Raw genomic sequence first — 7,958 nt, forward strand, 5'->3', positions numbered from 1 at the left:
CAGAGTTCTTTGTTTCTACTAAGATTTGCTCCCCACCTTCTGGACAGACAGCAGACCAACATGAGGGGCATGACACAGAACAAAGCAGCTCTCCCCAACAAGCTTGCTCTGGCTTCTATGAACCAGGGTAGAAACCTCAGATGAAATGGAGTGTGGAGCTGGGAGACACACATGCTAATAACCCCCAACCTAGACACTGTTTGCTCTTCTGTTCTTTGTTCACAGACCTGTAGGAACCTGCTGGCCCTAGTAAGAAATACTGACAGCCCAAGGTCTGGTTCTCTAACCAGTTTATCCAAAGAGGCTCGCTGATTTTTAACAATGATGATGAAAGAGGATTGTTTTTTTTTGTTTTTTTTTTACTGTAGAGCTGGGACATCTCTGTTTTAAAAGTCCTCCTGAAGGAAGCTCTGGTGGCCTAGTGGCAAAAAGCTGCACTTTCCAAAGCTATATGATTCGAAGCCACCAGATGCTCCACTGAATAAGGAGGGACAATCTCCTCCTGTGTCAGTTGGATCGGAGTAGACAGTACACAACAAGGGGAAAAAAAGTCCTCCTGAGATTTGAATGCAGACTGGGCTAGCATGTACCACTACTCCAATGTGGCGAGTGGGTGGTGATGGCACCCTCCATCTTCCAGGCAGAGCTGGTGAGAGTGGGAAAGGAAATCCCTTGTACATCACCTGCATAGTCTACTTCATCCCACTCCCCTAGATTAATGACATTTACCGGGTGAAAAGTCCAGGGGTTCTTTATTCTAATTAGGCAAGTCCACAGGGAAGAGATGAGACCGTAGGGGGAATGCTGGCCCTCAGACCAGATCAGGTAGGGGCTGAGAAAAAACCATTTACCTAGTCCCCTGCACGTCAGCCCACGATGGCTGCTGCGCTCATGTTACCCATGGGGTCCCCTCAAACCCCAAGCCAAACCTAAGGCTGTCCGATGGATTCTGACTCAAGCTGACCCTCCGTGGGTTTCCAAGGTGTTAAATCTCTATAGGGGGGAATTGCACATCTTTCTCCCATAAAGTGGCTGGTGAGCTCCCCAAAGGTTAGCAGCCCCTGAAAATATTCACGACACAGTCCAAGCGTCTTCTCCCTAGTCAACAGGTGAGGAAATCATGAACTCAGGTCTTCTCACTCACTGAGCCCAGATCTGAGGTAGTAGGAGGACCCTAGGCCTCCAGCTATGGCGCCTGTGCACACCATCGTTTCACTCCTTCCTTCTTCTGAGAACAAAGCCCTTTATCAGGGTGCCTTTAGAGAATCCGAGACGCCTGGGTCATGAAAATTGCCTATGTTCATCTAGAAATTGAAAAGTTGGTTCAAACCTAACCAGCCGGCATCAAGATCGGGGAATTCGGCTTCCAGGGATTCTCAAAAATGCATTGCTATTAGAGTTGGAATTGGACACATCGCTGACCCCCCAGTGTTTTCAGAGGCGTCAGAGGAGATTGCCCATCTGTCTCCCGCAGAGCAGCGGGAGGATTAAAACCTCCAAGAAGCCCCCCTGCCGCTCGGTTCTCCGTGGGGTGGCCGGGAATCCCTACCACTCCATTGCAACAGGTCTAGTTTTTGCAAAGTTGTGTCTGAAACCAGCCAGATGTGCAGGTAGGGAGAGGAAGCATAGGGGACACTCTGGTAACCCTGGAGCCCCCAGGAGGCCTAAGCCTCTTTTACATTAGTTGTAGGGAAGGGGGGCTGGAAGTCGAAGCAGGTGGAGGTGGCAGGGAGGACAGGGCCCCCAGGTGTGGTGGCGATCAGATGCAGGCTGGAGACTGGTGGAGGTGGGGGGATTAAAGGAAGGGGAGAAGCGCACCCACTGAGGACCGAGACGTGTGTCTCAAGCGGTCTGGTCCTGGAATTCTGTCCACCCTGGCCCCTCCACCCCCTCCCCGACCCTTCCACCCTCACCCCGATCCCTCCACCCCCACTCCGTCTCCCTGCACCCCCACTCCCCTCCTTCCACCCCATCCTGTCCCCTCCACCCTCACCCCGGCCTCTCCATCCCCACCCCGCCGCCCTGCACCCCCACTCGCCTCCTTCCATCCTGACTCCTCCACCCCCACCTCGGATTCTCCTCCCTACCTCTTCCCCTTCCCCCCTCCACCCTCATCCTGTGCCCGCCCTATGAGGCCAAGAAAAGATTCCCTGTTTTGGGCGCGAGTCCAAACAGAATGCTGCGGGCTAGTTCCAGGGCCCAGCGAGCCAGACCTGCACATCCCCGAGGAAAAATTGAGGCCTGGGCCGCTGTGCCTCGTGCGTCCTGGGGCAGCCCCTGGAGGCTACACGGTGATGATCCTGTTTCACGTGAGAAACAGACACAGAGAGGGCAATAACTTGTTCCAGGCCACACAGCTGAGAAGAAGAGGTGGGCGTCCATCCCTACCTCTGTCCTTTCATTGTGCATTGGGGGTTGGACAGACTTGCGTTCCTTCCAAGCAGTGCTTAGTAAAGTTCTTGTGAGATCAATGAGCAGAACGTTCTGGGCATGAGGGACCTGCCAGGAAGTCCCCTGACTTATAGCGACCCCATGTGCTGTGGAGCAGAAGAATAATAGTAACAACAACAACAATAATAACAACTTCTGCTGTAATAATTATGGACACGATTGCCACCCTTCTTTTGGGTTGGTAGGAGCGCAAACCACTTGTGACAGACTCTCACATCCGCAATTGGTACTCTTCTGAAAGACTCAAACCCCTCCTCCCTTGTCTAAGCATCTGCAGCCCCAGCAGATGGGAGGACAGAGAATTGAAGGCCAGTGGAAGATGGATCTTAACCCATCTCTCTAGCTTCTTCACTTAGTAAATAAGATTACACAGAGGTGGAATCCTCACTAACAGTTTGAGAGGATCCTCAATCTGTAGACTATGGGACAAAATCCATAAATTATTGGCTTTACTGTGCCGAGACAAGGTGCTCTGGCCAGGAAAAATAACAGCTAGCAGAACCACACTGGTGGCTTAGCGGTGAGGAGGTGCACCACCAACACAAAGACAAATGGTTCCAATCCACAGCTGTTGCACAGCAGAAAGATGGACAATCTCCTCGCGTGCTTTACTGACTCTGAAAACCTGCAGGAGGGTCAGCTATGAGTCCCTTCTGACTCAGTGGTACCTAACAACCACAGTAGGGCTTAGCAAAGCCTCAAATAACAAGAGATTCTTGGCCGTGAACTCTGCATTTTCAAGATGGATTGACACAGTGACGGTCGCAATGGGTTGAGAGTATCAGAGATGGAATGATGGATGGGGCAAATCTCAGGTATCTTGTTCTTAGGATTGCTATGAGTCTTACTCGACTCAACAGCACCTACCAGCAACAACAGTCCTTATATAAAGAAAAGGGTTGACAAAATAATTAATAAGCAACCCCAGCCATCACCCTGCTGCTCTGGACAGAGTTGGAAGTTCCAAGTGTAGAGGGGAAAGTCCCAGTAGTGTTGAGTGTGACTCTGTATCTAATTTTACATCTATACTTCCGCCAATCTTTTTTGTATTTAAAATTTTTTTATTCGCTTGCACTGTATTTCACTAGTGTGAATTGTGTTCCATACAATCTTTCATTTACCTTGTATTTTGTACAATCATTCATATACACTGAATTCCCCATAATCAATTACCTAATTTGATACTTATTATTACTCCCCCTCCCCCATGATCTGCCCACTAAACTCTGCTATTCTAGTGATCCCCATCTTTTCCCTTTTTCTGCCCTTTCCCCCCATTCCCTTTCCTCTTTTGGACATTTATACACATCTTATTAGTTATCTTTCTATTTTTACAATTATGGTCTTTTCTTTTTAATTTTTATTACTTTTTTTATGTGTGTACTGTCAAATCAGATCTGACTGGTACAGGAGGAGATTGTCCCTCCTTCTTCAGCAGAGCATCTGGTGGATTCGAACCCCACATCTCTGGGATTGCTGTGCAGCTTCTTGCCACTAGGCCACCAGAGCTCGCCTTTTTTTGTTTGTTTGTTTTTGTTTTTTTAAATGATTTTATATTGCTTTGCTTACAAAGTTCATAAAGAAAAGTTGTTTGTCTGCTTAGGGGATCTTTTCAGAACTGAGGTGGGGACTAAGGCAGTCCAGCCATAATCTTGGAAAGTTCGTATACATTGTGTGTCACACTATCCTTCATTTACATTGTTTCACACAATCGTTCCCAGTCATTATGTTTGTCCCCATTCATTATGTTTTGTAAAATTAATCACCATTGACCTATATGTCCACCATTATTCTTTCTTCCCAGATCCTTTCTGATCTTTCCCATTTCTTTTACCTCCCTCCCTCCACCCACCAAATTATGTGACTCTCTGATATCCCCCTGCCAGTCCTCACCCCTTTGCTCCCTCCCACCCCCTACGATTACGGTCTTTTGCAGTATTTTTTCCTTTATGAGATTGAGATAGTTCGCTCAGCATAGTACTCTCTAGACTTTCCTATGTTATATAGTATTTAATGGAATCATTGCTCCTTAGCACTGCATAGTATTCCATTGTGTGAATATACCACAATTTCTCAAACTGTTTGTTGATGGACATTTGGGCTGTTTTCACTTTCTTGCTATTGTGAATTACACTACTGTGGATATACACATACATATCTCCATTGGTGTCTTAGTTCTAATTTCCTTGGAATATATTCCTTTTATTCTAATAATACTCTTCTTGTTAAGAAGTTCTGGTGGTCTGGTGGCTAGAAGCTATTCTGCAATTCCAAAAGCAGGCAGTTCAAGTCTACCCCTATGGGAGAAAGATGGACAATCTCCTTCCATGTGACTAATTGCCACTAAAAACTGGGTCAGTTCAGACTTAATGATAAACAACAACATCATATTCCTGGCAGTAGAATAGCTTGGTCATATGAGATTTCTATGTTCAACTTTTTGAGGAATGCCAAACTACCTTCCAGAGTGTTTGTACCATTTTCTAATCCCAGCACTGCATGAGCGTTCCAATCTCTCCTCATCCTCTCCAACATTTATTACTCACTGTCCTGTTAAATTTTGCTATGCTACTGGGGTGAGATGGTATCTCATTGTGGTTTTGATTTATATTTCCTTGATTGCCAATAATTTGGAGCATTTTATTCATGTGTCTATTGGCCACCAAATGTACTTTTTTGTGAGAAGTCTTTTCATGTATTTGCCCATTTTTATTGGGTTTTTCATGTGGAGGCCCAGGAGTATTCTGTAAACTTTCATTATAAAAATCTTGCCCAAAATGTCATTGCCGAATGTTTTTTTCCAAGTCTATATGTTTTCTCTTCACTCTTATGGGAAAAGGGTTGATTTTGGGGTGGTGGTATTTTTTTTTTTTTGGTTTTTTGTTTTGTTTTGTTTGTTTGTTTGTTTTTACTATTTGAAAATATCTTATTTCAAATATTAAAATAAAGGAATAAACTATCCTCTTTGCTCTATGCAACTTGAATATTAGATCCTTCATGTTAATTTCCCCCCAACTTTTAAAAAATTTTATATCAGTTTTAATAAGAAATTTGAATACAGCCTTTTGAGTTGATAGGGCTCCCGCAAACATGGTCAACATTCCTAAAACTCGTCGGACTTTCTGTAAGAAGCGTAACAAGCACCATCCCCACAAAGTGACAGTACAAAAAGGGGAAAGACCCTCTGCATGCCCAGGGCAGGTGGCATTGTGAGAGGAAGCAGAGTGGCTGTGGTGGGTAGAATAAACCAGTTTTCAAGAAGAAAAGGTAAAACTACAATGATGTGTTAAGCCTCGAGTATGTTGAGCCACAGTGCACATCTGAAAGGATATTGGCTGCCAAAAGACGCATGCATTTTGAACTGGGAGATCAGCAGAGAGAGGGTCAAGTGATACAGTTCTAAGCTTCATCTTATTTTATCAAGACAATAATCTTTTTGAGATTTTCATGTTCACGAAAACAAATTGTATATATTCATGAACCTTGTCTCAGATTCCTTCATTCACATTGTGTTTCAAATAATCACTCAGATACATTGTGTTTTATATAGTGGTTAGTACTCTGTGTTGTAGGAAGTTTTTCATACACACAGAACTTAATGTTAAGAGGGTCACAATTATTGATTTTATCCACTCTTGGTGGTGCATTTCTTGCTATCTTTGCAAGCCTATTTATGCCATAGGCTAGAGCACCTTTTCTTTTAAGCTATGCTTACTTTTGCACTTGTGAAAGTTTAATTTAAAATGTAACATTTCTAATTATAGTTATATTTATATTTCATTATAACCTAATAATTATAAATCTACCCCTGGGTGTCAGTGATGTTTAACCTGTTTCAGTGGGTCTTCCAGATTAAGACAGACTAGGAAGAAAGTCCTGGTGACTTCCTTACAAAGTCAGCCAATGAAGACTGTGGACTCCAGGAGTTTAATCTATAGCTGATCATGGGACTGGCATTGGGCTGGGCAGGGTTTGTTGCATTGTGGGTAGGGTAACCATGAGTTGGGGCCAGCCTGATGGTGGCCACCACCACTACCAAACTGTTTTCACTCAGAAGAGCCCTGAAGTGTTCTTGGTAATCCCCAGGGATCCCTCTTCCAGCATTGAGAAACCACTGGTTTATAGGAGAAATGGTTATTTAAATCATGGAGTGAGATAGGTAGTGCTTGAGATAGGGGGAAGGTGAAGGCCTGAATGGTACGATAAAACAGAATTTCCCTAAGACTAAGTGCTTAGAAGGGAGCTCTGGTGGCCTAATGGTAAAAAATACCACACTACAATTCCGAAGGCTTGAGGTTCAAATCCACCAGCTGCTCCACGAGAGAAGGATGGACAAGGGACAATCTCCTCCCGTGCGATTAACTGGAGGTTTAGCTATGTGTCAGATGTGACTAGATGGTAAACAACAACAATTATAAATTCACGTGCAGTTAGTTGTAAGAAATAAAGCAGAGAAATTACCGGGTACACTTTCTCAAAGGTGGCATCTTGCAAATAATAGTATCCACAAGTGGGATATGGACATCAACACAGTAGAGACACAGACCACTTCTCCATGTTGTCCTTTTATAACCACAGTCACTTGTCTCCCTCCTCCTGCCACCCATGGAAGTTATAATTTTGTAATTTTTAATAATGTTACATAACCATGACTCATACAGTATATAAAATTTTGGGCTTGGCATTTTCCACTCAATATAATCCCCTGCAGATTAATTTTGAAGTTATTCCTGTATCAAAGGTTTGTTCCTTTCTAATCCTGAGGAGTACTCCGTGGTTTGGTTAGCCATTCGCCTATGGAGAGGTATCTGGATTGTTTCCAATTTAGGGCTATTATGAATAAAGCTCTAGTGGACAGTTGTGTACAGATTCTGTGTGAACAAAAATTTATTTTCTCTAGGGGGAAAATGCCATGAGTACAATTGCTCAACTAAATGTTGAGGTTTTTTTGTTTGTTTGTTTGGTTGGGGTTTTTTTCCATGTTGAGTTTTGAATGTAGCTGCTAAACTATTTTTAAGAGTGGCTGTGCTCTTTTTGGTCACACCAGTAATGTATGATTGGTCCGGTTTCCCAGCATCCTCACCTCCATTTGTTGTTTTCATTATTTGTGGGGTTTTTTGTTTGTTTTATTTAGCTGCTCTTATAAGTATGGTGATATGTTCTTGTGGTTTTAATGTACACTTCCTAAATGGATATTCTTTTTGGTGAAATGCCTATTTATGGTCTTTTGTCCATTTTTTAATTGGATTTTTTGTTTACTGTTGAGCTGTGAAATGTTTATATTCCACATATTAGTTATAGCTTCATGGGAACTCTGGTGGCCGAGTGGCAAGGAATCGTGCTGCCCACCCAAAGGCACTAGAATCAAATCCACCAGCTACTCTGTGGGAGGAAGACGGACAGTCTCTTCCCGCGAGATTTACTGCCTTAGAAAACTCACGGGGAGGGGGCGGGGGGGGGGGTCCGGGTGTCCCGCTACAAGTCACTTCCAACTCAAGGGCACAGAG

The 7,958-nt window shown here is 44.1% G+C and overlaps 1 pseudogene; it reads left to right on the plus strand.

Annotated features, from left to right (window-relative positions):
• Positions 1 to 5,541: 5,541 nt before the first annotated feature.
• On the plus strand, positions 5,542 to 5,854 carry LOC102868424 (annotated as a pseudogene).
• The last annotated feature ends 2,104 nt before the right edge of the window (positions 5,855 to 7,958 follow it).

This window comes from Elephantulus edwardii, unplaced genomic scaffold (assembly GCF_000299155.1).
Source record: "Elephantulus edwardii isolate Elephantulus edwardi_28Jun2011 unplaced genomic scaffold, EleEdw1.0 scaffold00007, whole genome shotgun sequence".
Taxonomy (NCBI): Eukaryota; Metazoa; Chordata; class Mammalia; order Macroscelidea; family Macroscelididae; genus Elephantulus; species Elephantulus edwardii.